This window comes from Amblyomma americanum, chromosome 8 (assembly GCF_052857255.1).
Source record: "Amblyomma americanum isolate KBUSLIRL-KWMA chromosome 8, ASM5285725v1, whole genome shotgun sequence".
Classification (NCBI taxonomy): Eukaryota; Metazoa; Arthropoda; class Arachnida; order Ixodida; family Ixodidae; genus Amblyomma; species Amblyomma americanum.
The window spans coordinates 78,447,681-78,468,564 of NC_135504.1; the positions used below are offsets into that span (position 1 = coordinate 78,447,681).

A 20,884-nucleotide genomic window follows, 5' to 3' on the forward strand; every position below is an offset into this window, starting at 1 on the left:
CGAGCTTTTACTGGCACTGCCAACAATGACGTCGAAAAACGAACCAACGAACAAGCGTTGATGATGATGATTCACAAATGAGGATGAGGTTCACTTGAAGCGAAGGGGTGATGATTAGAGGTGTGCAAATTATCAAAATTGTCTAATACAAATCGAATACGAATACGAAGAAAAAAATGGCTTCGAATATCGAATCGAATATCTGGTCAGTACAAAGAATAAATTCAGAAAATATAAACAAGCAAAACTTGTTGCCCATATTTTTTTCAAAATAGTGTATATCCTTTGCAACTGAAATAAACAAAGCTAGACTGCCTGAGCACCGTTTAAAAAAAGCATGATGTGCGCAAAAATGTATACTACATAAATGAACTGCATAACTGTATCCAACCTGTAATGTGGTAAGGCAAAATGCAATCCATAGCATGACAAGACTAGAAACAAACATGACACGATGGCTAGTAAAACCACATTATTTCGGAGTTCAAAGAACCGACAGAAATGCCGGCTAGTAAAGTAGGTTTTGGAAATCGGACAATAAATTCCAAAACCTACTTTACTAGCACCACTTGCATATTGTTAACATCTAATGCAGTGCTATCACTTAAGTCCATAATGATCAAATAAGTTTCTATTTCGCTTGTTGGCTCCAAAGATTGGCTTTCCACAGTGCTATTTATTTGTGAGAGCAGAATCGGAGTGGTACTGTTCTGTTTTACTATGTTAACAAAGTGTTCGTTAAAGTGTTCTGCTAAGGCTTTGCTGGTTATTTCACGATCTTGGTGGGTTATCTTTTTGGGCGAATGGCAGGTATTTCAGTGGCTAAGGACGGTACTGATAATTTCCCAAGCGACGAGCTATATCAGAGAACAAATCTTGATATCAAGTTTTCTTTGCTCGCCTTAGTAGGTATTGCAATTCATTGTCTACCCGCCGCAGTGGTTCAGTCGTTAGGGCACTCGGCGACTGATCCGGAGTTCCCGGGTTCAAACCCAACCGCGGCGGCTGCGTTTTTATGGAGGCAAAATGCTAAGGCGCCAGTGTGATGTGCGATAAAGATCCCCAGGTGGTTGAAATTATTCCGAGCCCTTTACTACGGCACCTCTTTTTCTTTTCTTTCGCTCCCTTCTTTATCCCTTCCCTTACAGCGCAGTTCAGGTGTCCAACGATATATGAGACAGATGCTGCGCCATTTCCTTTCCCCAAAAGCCAATTATTATTATTATTATTATTAATCTATTGTCTCGGTACTTGTCCACATCTGTAACCTTGTGCTCTAAACCGGTGTGTATCCAGAAGGTACGAAGCAGCCTAGAGTGACAGTAATATATAAAAGTGTTGACAGAAGCTTAACATCACACCAGAGGCCGATAACGATTATACCCATATTTTTTAAGGGACTTCAAAAGCTTATCTCCTGTCGCATCATGTGATTTTTAGATTAACACAACATTTTGACCGAAGCCCAGATTGGATTCAGGAAAAACAAACCATCCGAAACAGCATTATTAACACTAAAAGAGACAATAGTAGAAAATATTGAAAACAATATTTTCAAGTGAGCACTCTATTGATTTCACGAAGTTTTTTGAATCCTTAGATCACACGATATTATTATCCAAACTATAGTCATATGGTATACGCAGGAAGCCGTTAGAATTGATAAAATCATATTTAACTGGAAGAAGCCAATGTGTATGCATAGGCACTGCACGGTAATCCTTTCTGCCTATTACATGCAGTGTCCCACAAGGCAGTGTTTTGGGACCTCTTGTGTTTAATGCTTACATGAATAATGTTGCAATTAAACGGCTAAATCTGTCATTTAGGCGGATGGCTGCAGCATTCTAATCTCTAGTCACATTTCATTGAAGATGAATTGATTAAAAATACCAATGAAATACTTGAACAACTCCATACTTAGTTGACAGTCAAATAAACTAAATGTTAATGCAAAAAAACTAAAGCAGTTATTTTTAGGGCAAAAACAAGCCACTTAATTTAATCATGTTATTAAATATGCTGGTCAACAAATTGATACTTTGCACGAACACAAGATCCTGGGAGTTATTTTTTCATCTCAACTAAGCTGGGATTCAAGAGTCCATAGCCTCTGTAGAAAACTCTCTGCAACAAATGGAGCACTCTCTCGTTGCCGAACACTCTTCCCTACGACAGTAAACCTGCAAATATATCACGCTCTATTCTCATCTTATTTTAATTACTGTAGCCTTATTTGGCTTACCACAAAAAAAAAACATTAAAAAAATACTTGTCCTCAAGGCACTGATAGACGGCGCTTCCAGAGAATAAGTTACGCGCCAGTTCGACGTGAAAAGCACGCCATCGACATACGTGAAGAATGAGGCTCAAATAGTGGAAGCCTTTGAGAGTGAGAAATTTCATGCCAGTCGGAAGCGTCTACGAACTCCCCACCCAGCCCTGGAGGAAGCATTGTTGCGGTGGGCTGCCGCTGCACGTGACTCGAAGCTGCCGTTGAGTGGACCACTCATCTGCGTGCAAGCAGAGACCTATGCTGTCCAAATGAATATTGATTCATTCAAGGCATCAGAGGGTTGGTGTACGCATTTTAAAGACTGGCATAGACTTGATTTTAAGACTATGTGGGGAGAGGGGTGGGGTGTATGAAGAAGTGGTAAAAGATTGGCAAAACGTCCACCTTAAAGAGCACATGGCAGCCTATTACCCCAACGACGTCTTTAATGCTGACGAAACGGCACTCTTCTTCAAAGCACTGCCAGATAAAACAAGAGCATTCAAGGGGGACCCGTACACTGGCAGATAAAACAATAGCGTTCAAGGGGGACCCGTGCACTGGCAGTAAAAGGAGTAAGGAGTGGGTGACAGTGCTGTTGGCAGCAAACATGACGGGCGTGGAGCACCTTCCAATTCTCATCATCAGGAAGGCTCTGAAACAGAGACCTTTTAACATTAAGAGACTTCTCGTCTAGTACCGTGCAAACCGGAAAGCACGGATGATGTCGGATAAATTCTGTTCCTGGTTGCAGGAGCTGGATCGACGCTTCAATGCCAAGAAACGCAAGGTGCTTTTCATAGTGGATAATTGCACCGCGCACTGCAACGTAGAGATTTTGAAGGCGATCCGGCTAGTGTGCTTTATCCCAACACTACCTTTGCTCTTCAACCTATGTACCAGGGAGTGCTCCAGTACGTGAAGAAAAGGTACCGCAAGCAAGTGCTGGAACGAATGCTTCTCTGCATGGAGCAGAAGCAGCAATAAAACATCGTGCTTCTGAGTGTGATCCATATTCTGGCGCACATGCGGGCAAACAGAACGGCAGAAGTGGCGTCAAACTGTTTTAGGCACAGTGGATTTGTGTGGCCCGAGACATCCGAAAGCCTGGAGTCTGCAACGCACAGAAGAGGAGGACGACGACGGGGAATTCATTGGCTTGCTCCCCACCGAAGTTCCGCTCGCCGACGGCGGCTATTGGTAAGCAGCAAACTGGCACCCCATACCTCGCTGCTCACTGCGGTTGCTGATAAGCGGCGGCGGCAGCGGCTCGATAACGCAATCGCATTCTACGGAAAGCTTAAGCATCCAACAAGCGCTTTTTTTTTACTTTCAAATGCGCGCTCGGTGCTCAAGAGAGCATTGATAGTTCATGGAAAGGCAGCTCTTCCAATCGAGACGGAACCCCCACTGGGAACGGCAGCGATGCCGGGAGTGTCGGTAGCCGATGGAAGAGCCGACGTCATTCACATGTAGTTTCTCTTTGGCTCTGACGCATTTGACTACTGCCGGCCGCGTTTAAAAAGTTTTTAATGTATAGCTTCATCAGTCATTATTTGTGCTCCAGGTCCGGCAAGCGACCGGCACTTGTTCACGGCTACATTCAAGATGGCTGCCAATTTTTACGCCGAAGAAACGAACAGCCGCGCGCCGGGCCACATGATTGACATTTGCAACGGGTGATACAGGTGTGGCAGTTGCAGCGAGGAAAATCTTCAGCTGTTCCACGCGATGTTGTGCTGTGGCAGTTTGCAAAGTGCGGGATTTCGCTGGAAAACGAAGTTAGAACGACATGCTGTGGGACCATAGCAGCGATCACGACAGGAGCGCTTGTGAGGACTATGACGGAAGTGTGGACAAGTATTCCAGTGACTTACACATCTTCGTTCTGGAATGTGCCCATGGGCACACCTGCGCACGGCAGCCGATAGCAGCTGGCGATTAATGGCGGCCGCTGGTTAATGCTAATGCATTTAACTATTCAAGGCCAAGTTTAAAATACCTGAGAATTTTTTTTTTCGGAAATGCGACTTGGGGGAGGGGGTCGACTTACATTCGAGTTGACTTACAATCATGTTAATACGGTATGTATGCTGTATTCGTGTAATATTTCTGATAATATTTGAAAACTAAGCTTGTTTGTGTTTTGAAAACTATGAAAAAATGGTCGACTTACATTCGAGTTGACTTACAGTCATGTAAATATAGTATGTATGATGTATTCGTGTATTATTTCTGGTAATATATGAAAACTAAGCTTGTTTGTGTTTTCAAAGCTATGCAAAGTTATTAGTCGAGCCTGCTTATAGTGAACAAGAGCTTCACCTGGCGTGCATTCGTTCGTTATATCCCGAAGTTCGTAGTAAGTGGACCACAGCTTTAAAGAGAGTTGCTTGCCAAAACACAAAATTTTTTCTTTGCGAAAAAGTCTGTGATGGACGTCTGCTTTTGCAGCACATACCCTATTGTAGTGTTTGTAATTGGCATTTAGCCGAATGTGAATATTGGGTTGAAAACTAAGGTGAATGAAAACACGGCAGCTTAATGAACAAGCTCGCGTCATCTGTGCCCCGCACAATCTAGACAATCAGATCCATTCCTGGTCTACGGGAGCACTAAAATGGTGTCAGAAGTGTTCTTTAACCTCGTGTGAACATCAAATCGACAGTCATTCTGTCGTAGCATCCCTTAGCAGCAAGTGGCAACCAGTAGTCTCAGCCATGGCGCATGTGCTCCCGCCCTTCCCAAGTTTCGACCTTCGTGCGACCGACGCCAACAACATAGGTCACGAATGGATGAAGTGGATAGAAAGGTTTGAGAACTTTCTTTTAGCATGTGATAACACGAGAGATGCGCAAAAAAGGCACTCTGCCTGCACTACGTCGGTGAAGTCTACGACATATTTCAATCCCTTGCTGACAGCGCTATGCAAGCCACAACGGCAATAAGCACGACCCAGACCAAACAGAGCACATCGACGCCAGAATACAATGCCGCACGAGCGAAACTGAATTCATATTTTGCTCCACGAGTGAACTCAACATTTGCAATTTACAAATTCCGTCAAGCTCAGAAGAACGCTGGTTAGTCGTTGGGCGCCTTCTACGCGCGCCTTTGTCAGCTTTATCGCTACTGTAACTTCTAAAGCGTCGATGCTGAAGCGCAGAACCAAATCATCATCACCACAACATTATCTTGCCTCCGAAAATATGCGATGCTCCATTCCCTCATTACACCGGACTTATTTAAACAAGGAAGAATGCTCGACGATGTCGAACGCGATGTGTCCGAAATAGAAAAGAGCATCGAAAGCAACGTGGCAGTGTTTGCAATGCACAAGGAAGGACAACACAATGGTCAACACCAAAGAAATGGACAACAGATGCCACGACAGACCTTCGCACCACATTGGCATCGTGTTTCATCAGCCAGTTGTTGCAACTGTGGCGGCAAGTGGCCTCACCAAGACGGACGATCAAGCTGTTCTGCATGGTGCAAAACATGCAAGGCATGTAACAAGATTGGTCACTTTGCACGATTCTGTCGTTCAACGACGAGAATAGTACAAGCAGTGGACTATGACAGTGGTCCAAACAGAAACTCGCAGGCAGCCTGGAGTAAGAAGAATTCAGGTACTAAAGAGCATGCAGCCACCTGTGACACAAGTTCAAGCAGCGACGAATATGTTTTTGTTGCTACAACTTTCCTTCATGCAAGCCTGCCTTCAAAAGGCTGGTCATCTTCCGAAGCATCAGGCCCGGCATCAGACATTGTGTCGACGAAGCCGGCCTTGCAGAAGCAGCTTCGCATGCAAGTAGCCGTCACCTCCGCCCAGGCCATTTTCATCATCTCGACCGATGAATACAGTGGAAATGGGCACGGTGTTGCTGTCCGCCGTCCTGAATTGCAACCAGGGCCCAAGATTTGTTCGAAGCCAATGAAACATTCACACCGCAACAAGGCTGACAAAAGCGCGCGACGAGCTAGACGTGCAATGTGCACAGGCGGCAATCATGCCAATCAAGCTAAAGATACAGATGCACAGCGCCAGCGGAGAGACCAATAAGGGGCGTCCGTGAGCGTCAGTGCAGCCACCTCTTGGCTTCCACGGAAGACCTGCTTCACGGAGCGTGGTGTCAGCGATCGCCACCGGCGGAGTTGATTGTGGAGGCCACGTGCAGATTTGCGAGAGAGTGAGGAGATGGGAGCGGAGTTGCGAGGAAGGGCGGGAGGGCAATCTTGGAAGGCTGGTCGGCGGGGAAAGGGTACCTCACTTGAGAGTGACACGAAGCGGGGCGGGCAGTTCGCCTGTGATGTGGCTCAGGGAAACATACCGCACGCCGGGCACACAAAGGGGTCGGAGGCAGGTTATCTCGTGTCGCGGCGCCGGGTTTACGCTGTCCGTTCGCTGTAACCAATCAGCAGGGCTTAATGGCCTTCGTTATACGTGTGATTTTGTGCCATTGAAATAATGTATATTTTGACGGTTGCGCAGGTCTCGTTCGTTATAAGCGACAGTTTGTCTTAAGTTGGGACGTTATATGTGGGCTCGACTGTATTGTACAGTATCCGCTATTCTCGATCTCTCCATTGTTTCTGCTAACTATTGTTAGTAACTATATCAACACTGGCTTGTAGAGGTTTTCTGAGCCATGTCAAGCTGTGATTTACAGCTTTTAGCCCTGATATCCTTCCAAACTTCTGGTAAAATAAATTGAATTGAATTGAACTGATTTGTTTAGAATAATGTCTGAACAGCAAATGTGTTATGCTTACTAGAGATGTGTAGCAATGTGGAGGCTATACGTACAAAGCGTTAAAAACCACAAGCTGTTTTTCCTGCAACTATGTAATCAATATGAGTTTGCCGATATGCGGCAGCCACTAAACCAGGCAAATATCACTTATGCTGTGACTGGGAACCACCCTTCGTTCGACTTCGGCTTATTCGCTCGGGTGATGCCATTGTGCTTGAAATGGTGTCAGCTCGTTTTGTTCCCGGACGAACTGTAAGCCAATGTGACAGAAAAATAAAAAGGAATGAGCAAACCACATGGAGTGGCAGAAAAAACAGTCACACGTTTGCTTTGTGGTTGCACTGAAGATTTCACAAACATTAACAAATACTGAAGTCATGAAGAAGCCCAACAGATGCCTGAATACTGCATGCAAGTTTACCACACATCTCCCTCTATAACACAGAGCAGAGCCATTAATATGCTTTTTCAAGGAATTGCAAAAAAGAAGTACTTGCTGGCCTTAATTACATCAAACAGGTTTTAGCTTCAAAAATGATGTTTCACTTCAAAATTTTAGTTCAGTGCATAAAATACTCCAGAATGAAGTTTCCACATATTCTGAAGACAAAGAGGACTGTGGCATGTCACAATATGGTCACTCACACCACATATATCCAGCAGCACCAAGTACTTCTGAAAGCTATAATTTCAGAATAACCGGCTTAATTATGGGGCACCATAATGTGTGTGCACAATTGCAACATGTAGCACAGAAACTGGTCAAACAACATATCAAGTCCTTGAAGAAGAATTTTTATGGCGCAAGGGCAGCATTGGCCAAAGAGCACCATGATTAAGATGTTTTTGTCTACTCAAAGTGGGGTCAAAGACCCATTTCTCACGCATTTCACCCACATAAACCGAGCACTAGGCCAGCGCAAAAAGCCTGAAACCGCTACACCACCAGAGGGTATACGGTGGTACTAGAGGGTCGAACCGCGTACCTCCCGCGTTCGGAACGAATGCTCACTAGGCTATTGCTGCTGTCATCACATGAAGTTCTTTGGGCCACAAATTTTAGTGTGAAAAGCACTACTTCACTAGCAACGCTGAAAAACCAACGGTACGTGTGAAGCCTCAACCTTCAACCTTCGATGGAACACTAGCAGCAGCAGAGGCCCTACACAACTGCTCCATCAACGTGCGGAACCAGCGAAAAAGACAAGTCAAAAATACAACCCTGGACTTTAAACAAGAGTGCTGGTAAAAAAAGACAGAGGCCTGTCTTCAGAGGGAAATATCAGCAAAGTGCTGTACAAGTGCTCTCGCTCTGTGCCACTTACGTAGTGACGCTCCAGTGCCCCTGTTTTGTGTAGTAGAAAAGGCGCGCGGTCGTGCCCTTCTTGCGGCCTCCAAGTCAATGGCACTATTGGCCGAACTAAAGAAAAGGTGGCAAAAGAAAAAGCAAACAATACAATAAGGCAACCATGGCAAGAAAAATGATAAGAAACAAAAAGCAAATGATGACAAAAAGAAACTTCAAAACTATAAAAAAAGCTACCAACCCTGCCAGTGGCTACGTGAAACATAAGCTTACTCAGTCAGTCTAAGATATGATGATTATGACTCATTTTTAATGGTGCAAAGGCAGTTCACCAAAGAGTGCCACGCTTAGTGAATTAGGTTTGAGGCAGTGGAAAAAGAGGGAGCTGCGGCGCAAAGCCAGAAGTGTCGACTGCTGCTGACAATGGCACTGAAACAGAATTAATGGCACTGGTGTGCTATTGCTGAACAGCTCAAAGCCCGATATTGATGCAAAGCTTTGTATTTGTTGGTTGTTCATTCGTCAAAGCTGCCAGAATGCTGCTATATCATTTTGTTTGTGATGCAAGGAGCAAGTAGATTTACCTCGAATGATTGCAACTGGGCAGAACTCATTCTACGTTCCTCCAGACCGTTGTGGTCACTCTGCACACCATGCCTCAAAAGTTCTTTGTCGGCTTTTAATTGAGCACGACCGTGAGCGGCAGGCACTCTGTTCGACAACCACCAAGCATGCCTGTTGCTATCACTGCCTCCGAGTCATTCAGTTCTTTGTGGGCACAGGTCCACCTAATAAACATTCTTTTTGAAGCTCTTTTCATCGTCTTCTTGACTGCCGGACTGCCGTTACCACTACATGACAATATCTAAGTCTCAAATTACTGCATATTCTTCTCAGGAAATTCCACTGAACACAATATAGTGCCTTCATAACGAATCAAACACTGCAGCCAAACTTTGGGCATTAAGGAACTATTGCCCCAGACCACAAGCTATCTGGCTGTTTCCAAACCGCAAAGAGCAATCGACCTCAAAGATTCATGACCACCGAGGCAGACAATGGTAGCGGCGGCTACAGTGCAGTTACTTCAGCATCGCCTACTCATCTGCTTGGAAGTAGCACACCGGCATCATTAATTATATGCAAACACCCCTATCAGCAGTCAACACATCTGGCTTCATGCCACCTATGTGCTGCAGCTCCCACTTTTTCCACTATCCCTACTTCTACTCCACTGCAGCCATGACTAAAATTTTTTTGTCTGCATAAGCTGTGGTCAGCCAATCTTAAAAATACCACTGGTACAACATGCACAGTCAAGTCACTTCAGGATGGGTGCTCAAAGTGTCAACGCACCAGAGGCACTCCTGGTGTTGTAGACTGGCACGCCACACCTCTGCCCCGGAGTTGAAGTACCGCTTCCAGGCCTGTTTCCCATAAGACAGTAAACACACGCCAGAAATGACAGCACTGCACCACTCACAAGAAAACTAGGCAGAGTATGACAGCATTAAAAAAAGTTAAGAGAAGAAAGGATTCAAGCAAGGGCTGGATGAGCGACGGATTAAATTTTCGATTAATTAGTAAACTCTTTAATACCAATTATCTTTTTAACCAGCTATTAAATTCATGCGAGTTAATTAGTGAACACTTTAATACAAATTATATTTTAACCACCTATTAAATTCATGCAAGTTAAATAGTCAAGCTCTTAAAAGAGTGTGACCAGTGTCGAAAATGTCTAGACCACAAGGTTTGCCAGTGAGCCGTGTAATGGAATGCTCGAAGTATCCCCGAACCTGTACAGCTGTGCAGGGGTGAACATGAAAGATCCACACCTTAGAGATTTGGAGCTGCCGATCCGGCTCAACAGTGATTGCGGTTGGCCAGATGCTTTTAACAAAAAACAGTACGTTGTCTTGAGGGTATGTTCTCTCTTAAGTAACCTGCCCTCTAGAGCAGCAGGACAGTGAATGCAGGTAAACATGCCAGCCAACCTTACCATGCCACGTCGGCACACTAAACAAACATGTCCACAACTATAACCCCTCAACAGCAAAACGTTAAAACTACTGTGCCCACAGCAGTGCATCGCAAGCAAGGAGCTTCTGCAGAAGTGAGAACGAGCCTGAGCCTTGGTCACAGCAGGGGTAAGAACACAGGCAAAGGCCGTGTCAGCAGACCATACCTGAGTTTTTAGATGAATCCGTGGCTGGAGACAGTGTTTCACGGGTCGACCCTGGGCGCTGTTGAGCGAGTTGCTGCTTGAGGAATTGCTCTTGTACAGCTCGCCCTGCAACATGCGCTGCTTGCTCGTATCCAGCGAATTGAGCAGCACGTCAGCCTGCTCCTTAAAATGTTCCACAAAGCCCAGAAGGCCCTGTAATGTGTGAAACCAGAATGAAGCGCCGTACGACGCAAAGAGAAGTTAACGAGCCACCGTGTTGGGACAGGAATGTCTGGAATAAACAGCTGGAAATCCAGATGAAATTAGTACAGAAAAGATCAAAACTCACAACAAGCAGCAGACTTCTTTGTGCCAGAAACATCCAGAAGGTATGAGAAGTTAATCATTACGAGTGGTTCTGAGTAGCAAGTTTACATCAGTGTATTTGTGTATGATAGAATATCAAAAATATAAGTTCAGTACCTGGAGCATCGAATCCAAGCACATGGATGGAAAGTCTTGGTTGCTAGGAGGCTGAGTGGAAATCCTAGTTCTGTAAACTTTGGCAAATTTTTCTCATTTTTCTAATTAAGGATGTGTACAAAATGCTTGCATCATTATAGTAGATTATGTCCCATCGTTGATACCTGTCTCACTCCTTCAGAAACTAATGCTGCCTCTGTTTCTAGCACTAATTCGTCAGCATGCTTTCATGACACATGGATAAACTGGTAACCATAACCATAAGCAAGGTGTGAGCCGGATGCAACCACTGCAATGAGCCCATGGTTTGTAAGTTGTTAAATTTCAAACTTTTCTTCTCTGCCAATGAACAACACATTCCCAAAAAGGGTTGTCCATTACACAACCTGAGAATATCCTTGGTCAGAACCGAGACTTAAGCACAGCGATAACCTGACCTGCCACTTTAGTATGCAAATGCAAGCTATGTTTGAACTTCCACATTTAGGTAAAATTTATAATATATCGGGCTCTTATAAGCAGGGTTGCTGATCGAGCTAGTTGGGACACAGATTTTGGGCGAGAAAATAACAAAAATAAAAAAGCGGGTATGCTCCATGAGAAAGAACTGCCACAAACCTTCACTGTAGAATCTGTTCTACATTCTTCAACACTAACAAAAAGCACTAGACAGAACTAGGCAATAACAGCAACAAGAAAAAAAACCTTTGTATTTGTAACAGGCTTGAAAAAGATGACTACATCTATGGCAATGGTTGTGATTGTGGTTATGGTCCGGATTACAAAGTTAATAACAGGACAGAGTAAGTCGCTCACTTGCGTGAAAAGGCGCGGGCATCAGGGTCAGCATCACTGATTCCCTTTCTGATGGCCTCCTGGAGAATGGCAATGTGCTTTTCCAGAGTATCCATTGGCCACGTTTGCAACAGCTGGTCGAGAAACTTAAAGCATGATCTGCACAAGGTTAATGACAAGGCCGGATTAAAAGCAAACACTGAAAACGCTGAGAGAATTCTAAAACCTTTGACACAATCGCTATGTTTGTCGTACCAAAACCTTAATGGGGGTTGTTTGAAAGGAAAGGCTTCAAAGCACAGCAAGAACAGTGAACAAAAACGACTGGCACTCATACAAACATGCTTCACAAGGAGGCTGACAACTATTACATCACAAGGAGGGTGCTTGACTTATGTTTTAGGAATTGCATTTTACTGAAATGCTAAACTAACTTATGTGCTCAGGTTATGTCAACGTCTTAAATAACTCTAGTCTCAGGCTAACAAAAAGAAAGCCACACAGAGTTTCCCTTTTGTTCCCCAGGCAAGATAACATGGCATATTTTGTTAGTTCTTTTAAAGCTCATGATGAAATATATGCCACAAAATGTACATTGCACAGTACAGGCACAGCAGAACCCAAAAAGGTTACCTGAGCTAAAATCGAAGCTTCATAACAATGGCACTCACAATGTAAAGCAATTTACTTGGAATCTATAATTTGGTATAATGTGATCAAATCTGTTGCAAGAACATTATTACATTAATTGCACCACCACGGGTACAATTTGTACTGCAGAAAAAAGAAGCATAGTACTCACTTTCTGATGTCTTTAGATTTTGAACGCAGGTTGAATATGATAACTGGTATCAGCCGACTTACACGTGTGTGCTAAAATGGCAAGCAAAAGTGTGCAAGTGTTTAATGTTTTGCAGTCTAGCATTTGATATATGCAGAGCTGTATGTGCCACGTTATGGTTCAGCCCACCTACACATAAATATACACGAGTTTTTACTCCTCGGTGCCGTCCAACAACCAGCAACTGCGTGGCAACTCAACATATTAAAACCTTTCCCAAAAGCAGTAGCACTGCTATTCAATTACTCCCTTACGTAATTACTAAGGCAGAAATATGTAATTATTTCATTATAGCATTGCTTAGTATTTACAACTTCTTTCCTATGAATAATAATACCTTGAAATGCAAGAACAGTAACAACCAGGAAACATGTAAACTCTTTATTTACCTGTATATTAAACTGTACTGTGACAATACAAGACGTGGCCATGATCTTGGCACTACTTGGAATTACATTTATTAGTCGATCGAGTATGGCTTCTGAGAAATGCCCGAGCTTTTGGCCCAATTTCAGTGATAAGTAACTGCAATAAAGGAAAAAAGGACATGAGCAAAATTTATCATAATGAACACCTGGACCAGTCACACACTTTAAAGTCAAGCTATAGCAGAAACAAAGGACATTACCACACTCACATCATCATGGTAAGCAAAGACAAACATTCAGTCACATGAAAAAGGTGCCTTAAAGCACAGAGGTGAACAAAAAACTTTTTATTTCCGAGAACTATTGTGTGATCCGAGGCTACAAACGCCTGCCATGTCGGGGGAGAGGGGTTATGGACAATATTACAGACAGAAAAGTTCACAATCGATCAGTGTACATGACACTGGTAAGGTTTTGGCGCCCACTGGCACAGCCTCACAACATGATGGCCGATGCCCATTTAAAACACCTATGCTGTTTTATGCCTGTCGACTGCCGTTATGCACCTGCACCAGTGATGTAATAATATTTGTAATAGTCCGTAAAAATACTTGCACTGCAACATTCAGTGCCAGTAACTCAATGGCAAGATTAACTTGTGCCACTTGGCCCCCCTGTTACCGGTGCCTCTGGTGTAAATGTCGTTTAAGAAATGCCTATAAAGGGATACTGAGGATAAAATTAAGCTGGTCCGTATCAATAGATTACCATTCTCAAATGACAAAGGTGTCACTTTCAGTGAAGACAAAGCTTTCATAAGCTAGAAAAGGCCAGAATATGAAATACGGATATAGAAGTGATCAGCCATTTTCGTAAGCAAATGGCAGGGACGCCAAAACAGTTTCTTGAGCGCGTATCTCCGAGGCTAGGCTTCATCCCCATCCACAACAAGGTGGCGATCACCAAGCCCTTTCCAGTCTCGATGTCATGCGAGAGAGCCACAGAATGTATTTTTGCCAAGAACAAAAACTAAATGGTCTTGTCCTCTGTGCCACTCGTATCACTTTCCTGATACCCACTGCGAAACCTGTACTACATGCTCCTGATTTACTACGAACTCCTTCCAGCACCTGTGTGCACCAGAGCTCCAGGCTTCCACTTCATCTAATTGAGATAATTTCTTTAGTTTACAATGGAAGAGAAAAAATTTCCAGCAACCAATCTTGCGCCCCCGGCATGTTGGGAGGAAAGTTTTTGTTAAGGTTTTCGGTGAGATTTCAAAACAGCACGGCTTGAAGCACAGCTGATACTGTTTGTGACCATATTATGCTTAAAATATTAATTCTTCATGACTAATATTATGCAATATCAAGTATGATCGTTAACTCAGTTCCGCCTGCGTACAATCTCTAGACCAGAAGTTGCATGCATCCAGCGATATATCAAAGTAATCTTCCAACAGCAACAGTAGCAGCCTGAAAAGCTCACAATGGTAACAATAAGCACTCATTGGTAGCCTCATACAATTTTATACAGTGCTGCAGGCTGTGCCTGCCTTCCACTTGGCGGTTTTCTTCAAAATTAACTGCTGCCTGCTCATACCACAAACACAGAGAACAAAAGCCATTAATGATGCCAAGGAGCAATGAATATACAATGTAAGCAGCAGCATTACAAATGCATAGTGGTGCAAAATATGCAGACTCAGATATTGAGAGGTGATATGCTGGCACAAAAACTACACCACTGGCTCTTCCCTGAGTCTGGTAATTAAACGGCTGTGTCTATTCTATTCTAGGGAAACACGAAATTTGATGTGCAAGGTCCACAACTCTTGCCACTCAAACATTTCATAGCAATGTCCCAAGATGCAAGAAATGATGAGATGTGACGTAGGACGAATACTCACGCAATAGTTATGCAGGCCTCCCTGACTACTTGTGACAGTAAGTCCCGAATTAAAACCTGGAATGAAGGCTCCAGAAGCCTCAAACTAATAAAGAGCTCTTCATACACAGCAGCTCCAGCTATGAGCAGGCTACACAGGTGCTGCAGCTGCGGGAAAAAACGCTCATAAAACACAGATGAAAAGAGAAAACTTTGCAAAACAGCAGCTCAGTGTGCAGAACTGTGCAAAAGTTCCTTGGCGGGCCCCATGATTCAAAGTAAGAAAGGCAGCTCCCACTTCTGAACTTCACCTCAGAACAAATTTAACTGAAGACACTTGTTTGCTGCATAGGGTTTACAAAATAAATTACATCCAAACCACAAAAAAATTAGCATCACCTATTGTTGTACAAACACAAATAGAAACAGGACAAGGCTTTAGCTGGCCCTGCATTCAGCACCATTAGAAAAAATGCTAGCAAAAAATGTTTTTGCATCTCACGTGAGCCCCACTATGCTATGGTAAAATAGATTACCTATAGTAGATGACCGAAAATTCGGACGCCTGATTTTTCGGACATGCTTGATTCTTCGGACTTTTTCGTCGCACCACGAGATGGCTCATAGAGCCAATGTGTAAGAGCGCCTGAAATTTCGTTCACACCGCAACTGACTGCTCGATTTCTCAGACCTCGTTCGCACTCGCCGTCAATACCCAAACCGCCATGTAATGTGTACAGTGGAACCTCATAACTCCAGGAGAGATCGAAAATTTGATCAAATAAAACAAAATTCAAGCTTAAAGGGGGCCTCTTGCCATACTCAAATTCTGCTTGAGTCGGCACATTGCGCTCACGTGGTTTCAGATTCGTACGGTTCTTGAACGTCTGCCACCACACAACTTTTTAAAAGCAGTCAGAGTTTGCGAAACTCATCTATGCCGAGTCTTTCGCGTCGAATACGGAAAAACGCAGCAGCGAAGCGCATGGGAAGCACACGGCTTCATGGAGACTGCGAGCACGGGAGGAATGGTGGTGGATTTTAAAGAGAGGTCAGCGTACCCGAAGCGAAACACTCCGCAACCCTGACTTTTCTATCGAAAAACCGTAAATAACTGGCATTTAGATAACAGGCAAGGTGACCCTCATTATACGCAAGCCACCGCAGAGTGCATATCGCCGAATACAATGCTGATTTTGGCTCTAGTCGCTGGGCCTAATGGCAGAGGATAACGCCGACGGAGCGCTTGCTTCGGCCGTTTCTCGGTTCCTATTGTTTCGCCATCTTCGCGTTCTCATTCGGGGCCCATGGTACCGCGGGTGCAATGTAGCTCCCGCAACGGCGTGTTCGCTTTCCCGTTTAGACTTTGTCCCAACCCGTGCGTTGATCGGCGACATGCCGAGGGCAGCACAGCCAGGCCGAGCTGGTGAAAGTGGTCGCCGCCCGTCGTCTATGCACGTGTTGCGTGGAGGAACTTAGTCATTAGATGCTTTAGAACATGTGAAACACAACTGGCCTATTCCTCCGGAATAATTGCAATAAGTTCGCGATGTTTTCGGCGAAATTTGATTTTCCAGACTGTATAATTTTTCGGACATTTTTGCGGTCCCTAGAGGGTCCGAAAAATCAGTCGTCGACTATATCAGCCTACTTATATGATGCATTAAACCAAGGTGACGAGCTGAACCCTGAATTCTTTTTTGGAGGCTCAAATTTTTTTTAGCCCTGTGATTCCTCTGAACAGATGATTATTAAACAAAGCACCCCCAACTTCTTGACAACAGTATACAACTTCAGGGCTCCCTCAAACATAGCAAGCTGACTTACCATGTCCACTTTGCACTCCCACTCAGCATTGGTGTCAGACAGAACCTGCCTGATCTTTTCGAGCTCTTGCTCAAACTCCATTGCTGAGTGAAGCTGAAAGCGAAAGAAAAATTGTGAACTGGGCAACATACCTGCATATAATAAGGTGTGACAATATGCAGCTCATTAGGCAGCCGTCACTTTGCTCAGTCACGCATGGGAAGCAGGCATGATGCAGTAGTGCACGAAAGTTTTTTGCATACTAACGGGTACATCTTCACTAGAGAAAGGTGTGAAACTACTCCGTCACATGTAAGGAAGATGAAAGTATCTATTTTTGTTGTGCAAGGGCAACTGAAACCGAACTCAGGCACATCAGTTGTACCTAACACCGAAAACTAAACCTTTCGTGCCAGATCAACGTGTTTGTGGGCAGAAAGTTGCTCGCACAAAGAATAAAACCGAAAGTTTTTCAAGAAAGTACAAGTAAACTTGAAGAATCACTTTGTAAAGACCCTACCTGTATTTTTGGGACCTCTTCAAAAGATCTGATGAACATATCTTGGTCCACTGCCCCAGCATTTCCTGCAAAGGAAGAAGCAGTCAAGAAGTGAGGCTCATATTCCCTCACCTCTTGCTTCTCAAACCAGTCATTGCAAAAGCAAGCAATACAGCCCTACAAGTAGCTTTTCTTAGGCTGAAAGAACAACAAATAAATGCGAAAACAAAACTACACAAAGAACGGCTTCCATCCACGATGCTGACTGATAAAATATATTTCCAAGGAAGGTTTTTTTTCAAATCCGTTATGAACAAATACCACTTAACAATATTGGCTTTAATACTAGGGGTACAACTCGTGACTTGCACTTCTAGCATTTTTGCCTTGGGGAAGCGTATTATTGTCAGCATCGTCATCAACCTGACTATGCCCACAGCAGGACAAAGGTCTCTCCAAAATCTCCAATTAACCCTGCTCTGTGCCAGCCGTGATCTCCTTATCACCGCAGACTTCTGTTAACAGTTTGTGGGGCAGTGGTACATGCAGCCATGCATGCATATGAACAAAAGAAAGCTAAATAAGCCACTCTGTCAATGCAGCACGTCGTTATACACATTTGTGCGTGGCATATATGAGTAGTATTAAGCTTCCGTTGCTTGTGTGCATCTAACTAGTCTATCTTTGCTGGATTCTCCTACTTCCTGTATATCACTACTGTTATCTTTTATTAAGGCCGGCACCTATTCCGGAACTTAAATGTGGATGCAGCCACAATGTTCACTGGCACCTCACAGTGCTTCACGGCCAACGTATAGCTTCCAGTGCAATAGGAATGATGAGGAGGAAACCCTCAAGGGTTCTGATCACTTTTTATTTTATAATAAGAAATTTTTAATGGAAAAAAAATCTGGCCTGCAACTACACAAGTGTTACTCCACGATAATTGAGGAGCTTTTCCAACCTGGAGAGCAGCTGCTTTGCGGTGCCTTTTGGAGCTTACCACCTGTGGCAGGTTCTTGAAGCACCTGTGAGCTTTGTGCGTGTGCCCTTGCCCATTTCTCTGCTTAGCTCTGTTGCGAGGCACTGACTCAGCCGCGAGTTGGTCGACTGTTGCGTGACATAAAGCATTCACACTAAGATGTGAACAGTGTGCCTACACCCATGTAGACATACGGAGGCTATGGTACTGGATGCATTGAGGTGTCGAATGTGTTATGTCAGTCATACACGCAAAAAGGTGAAAGCATGAAATCAAGGTAAGCAGTCAAGTTTCACAGCAAGAGTTTCACAAATTACTGTTGAATGAGCAAGCAAAAAATCTACTTCACAGGTAGGGTGCAAAAGAGGCAAAATGTGGCACAGAACTTTCTGACCAAGGCATTCAAAACAAATCCTGCAGTTTCATATTTCTCTTTGTTGCCAATACAGAAGCTTATAGAACACAAGAGGCTGCAAGGATCTCACTATTTACAACTTACACCTTACACTGCTATTTCTTGCAACAGGACAACACTGACGTAACAAAAACCACGCTTTGACGGTCTCCTTCCCTTGCCTGCCATTGTAGACAACACAACACAAATCAAGGTAGACACCAGTTGCTGACAATGTTAGAAGCCTCTGTAGGTAGCACTTATTTATGCCTGGTGCACAATTCTGACACTGAATAATAAAGCAGGAGTAAATCTTTATACAAGGGCTTGCACAAAATGCTTAGGCACAACTGTTAGGAAGATGTTAAGTAAATGATACAGCAGCCTTAAGAGCAGGAGTACCTTTCAGACTATGCTGTTGTGTCAAAGCTTGGCAAAAAAACAGCTGTAAGGGCTCGTCACATACAGAGAGCACAGGTAAATTTATGCACTGCTTTAGCAAACCAAAACAAAGTGCAAGCTGCAATTAGGCTGTCCACATGAACATTTGCAGTGAAATGTTATGCAAGACAGCCCATAGGCTTAAGCTTTGCATCATTGCTGCAGGCATGAGGCAAATCAAATGAAAAACACACAAGTTCAGGTCTAACTGCGACAAAAGAAAAAAGCTGATCCAATCATGGCACCTGCTGCATGTCTCTTAGGCAACATCCTTGCCACTGAAATATGGTGACTCACTGCAGACTGCTGTCGGATGGAACTCGATAATAAAGCGGGAAATGCACCTCAAATCCGGCACACCATATAATGGTGCTGACTACTGTCATGAAATTGTGACAGCCATCCTGCACCTCCTAGCATGCATCTGGTTGCAGTTGTCGCAGGTGCAAGACTTGATCATGACATCGTGACGATAGATTGTCAATGGTTAGGGGGGGGCTCCTTTGAGAGGCATTCTCTGCTTTGTTCTTGAGTTGTATGGGACAATATCAGACAAAACAACCCTGTAGCATCAGTCTTGTGAAATAATTAAATTAGCAAAACAATGAAAAATACAGAGACCTTCCTTTAAGACAAACATGACAAAACCAGGGGTGGCCAAAATGTTGGGTTGTTTGGGTGCATACAGGCCCCAAGAAATGGACACTAATGAATCTGGCATAAATGAGGAGGAATTTTCCACAAACCAGTACAGCATGTTCAATAATGACACTGGGGCACAACTTTATTTTCATAAGCTGCACTGGTGTGCATAAGGCTCTACCACCTCCACTAATAGGGTGGCCAACCTACCACTACTGTGCACCGCACTGGTTCCAGGGCAATTCTGAAGCACGGTTATTAAAGATGTCATGAGACATTCAATGATGCACTCTCAGAAATCTTAGACGCCATTAGCCTACCATTCACCGCATAATGTGATCGTTAAGAGACTGTTCCCATGTTAAGGGAGCAGAGTAAGCCTAACTGCCTGTTGCACACAAGGCAAACTGCAGTTTGCCATAGCTCTTGCCAGGCTAGAAAGCGAAAATGTTGAAGTATGTTCTTTTTAAATGCTTCATTCTTTCCTCACACAATGCAACATTATACATTGTTGCTGCGGGATGGAAGCTGGAGTGATACAGCTGTAGTTCACGCCAACCAATGTGCACAAACCGTAGGTTCGTGCTGATTAAACAGAGGAGTTCGCCATATCATGTGAAACTCCTTGCTGAAGGATGACACCCATGCATCAGTTTGAAACTGTTTATGAAGCACATTGTACTGCATTGTTTTCTCCAACTCTACAAACTATTCCCTTGTATTGAAAAGAAAACAAATTCATGGAGGAAAACAAAATGTAATGAGTCAAATTGCTGATGTCTAAACCAGGGTGAAATTCAGTTTTTCATAAACTATAAGAACAGCTTGGACTAGAATTGGACAAACAATTTCAGAACAAAAGGTCACGCACTCGGCATACATCACAAGACAAAAATCTTGAAAGACACGTGCATGCAAGGCTTACTTGTTGGTGTACAACTTGTTGGCTCTTTTGAATGTATGGGTGTAGCCAGCACTGCCTGCCTATCAGGAGGGGCACTACTGGCCCTTCTTGGTGACTCTTGCATGCTCTGCAAAAATAAATATTCTTTGCTTTGACTGAAGCACGGAGGTCAGGGTTCATCAACACTACTTGATACTGTCATTAGAGGTGAAAATAAGGCACACTAATGTTTTTTTTCAGTCCCAACTTTAAAAAAAACACAATATACTGCATTGCTTATGACAATTACCTTAATTACTTCTGTATTTAAATTTACATGTCCACAAGTAAATATGAA

General features: G+C 43.8%; 1 pseudogene; it reads right to left on the reverse strand.

Moving 5' to 3' along the window:
- Positions 1-20,671, reverse strand: part of LOC144102524 (CLIP-associating protein 1-B-like) — a 59,861-nt pseudogene extending 39,190 nt beyond the window's left edge.
- Positions 20,672-20,884: the final 213 nt, after the last annotated feature.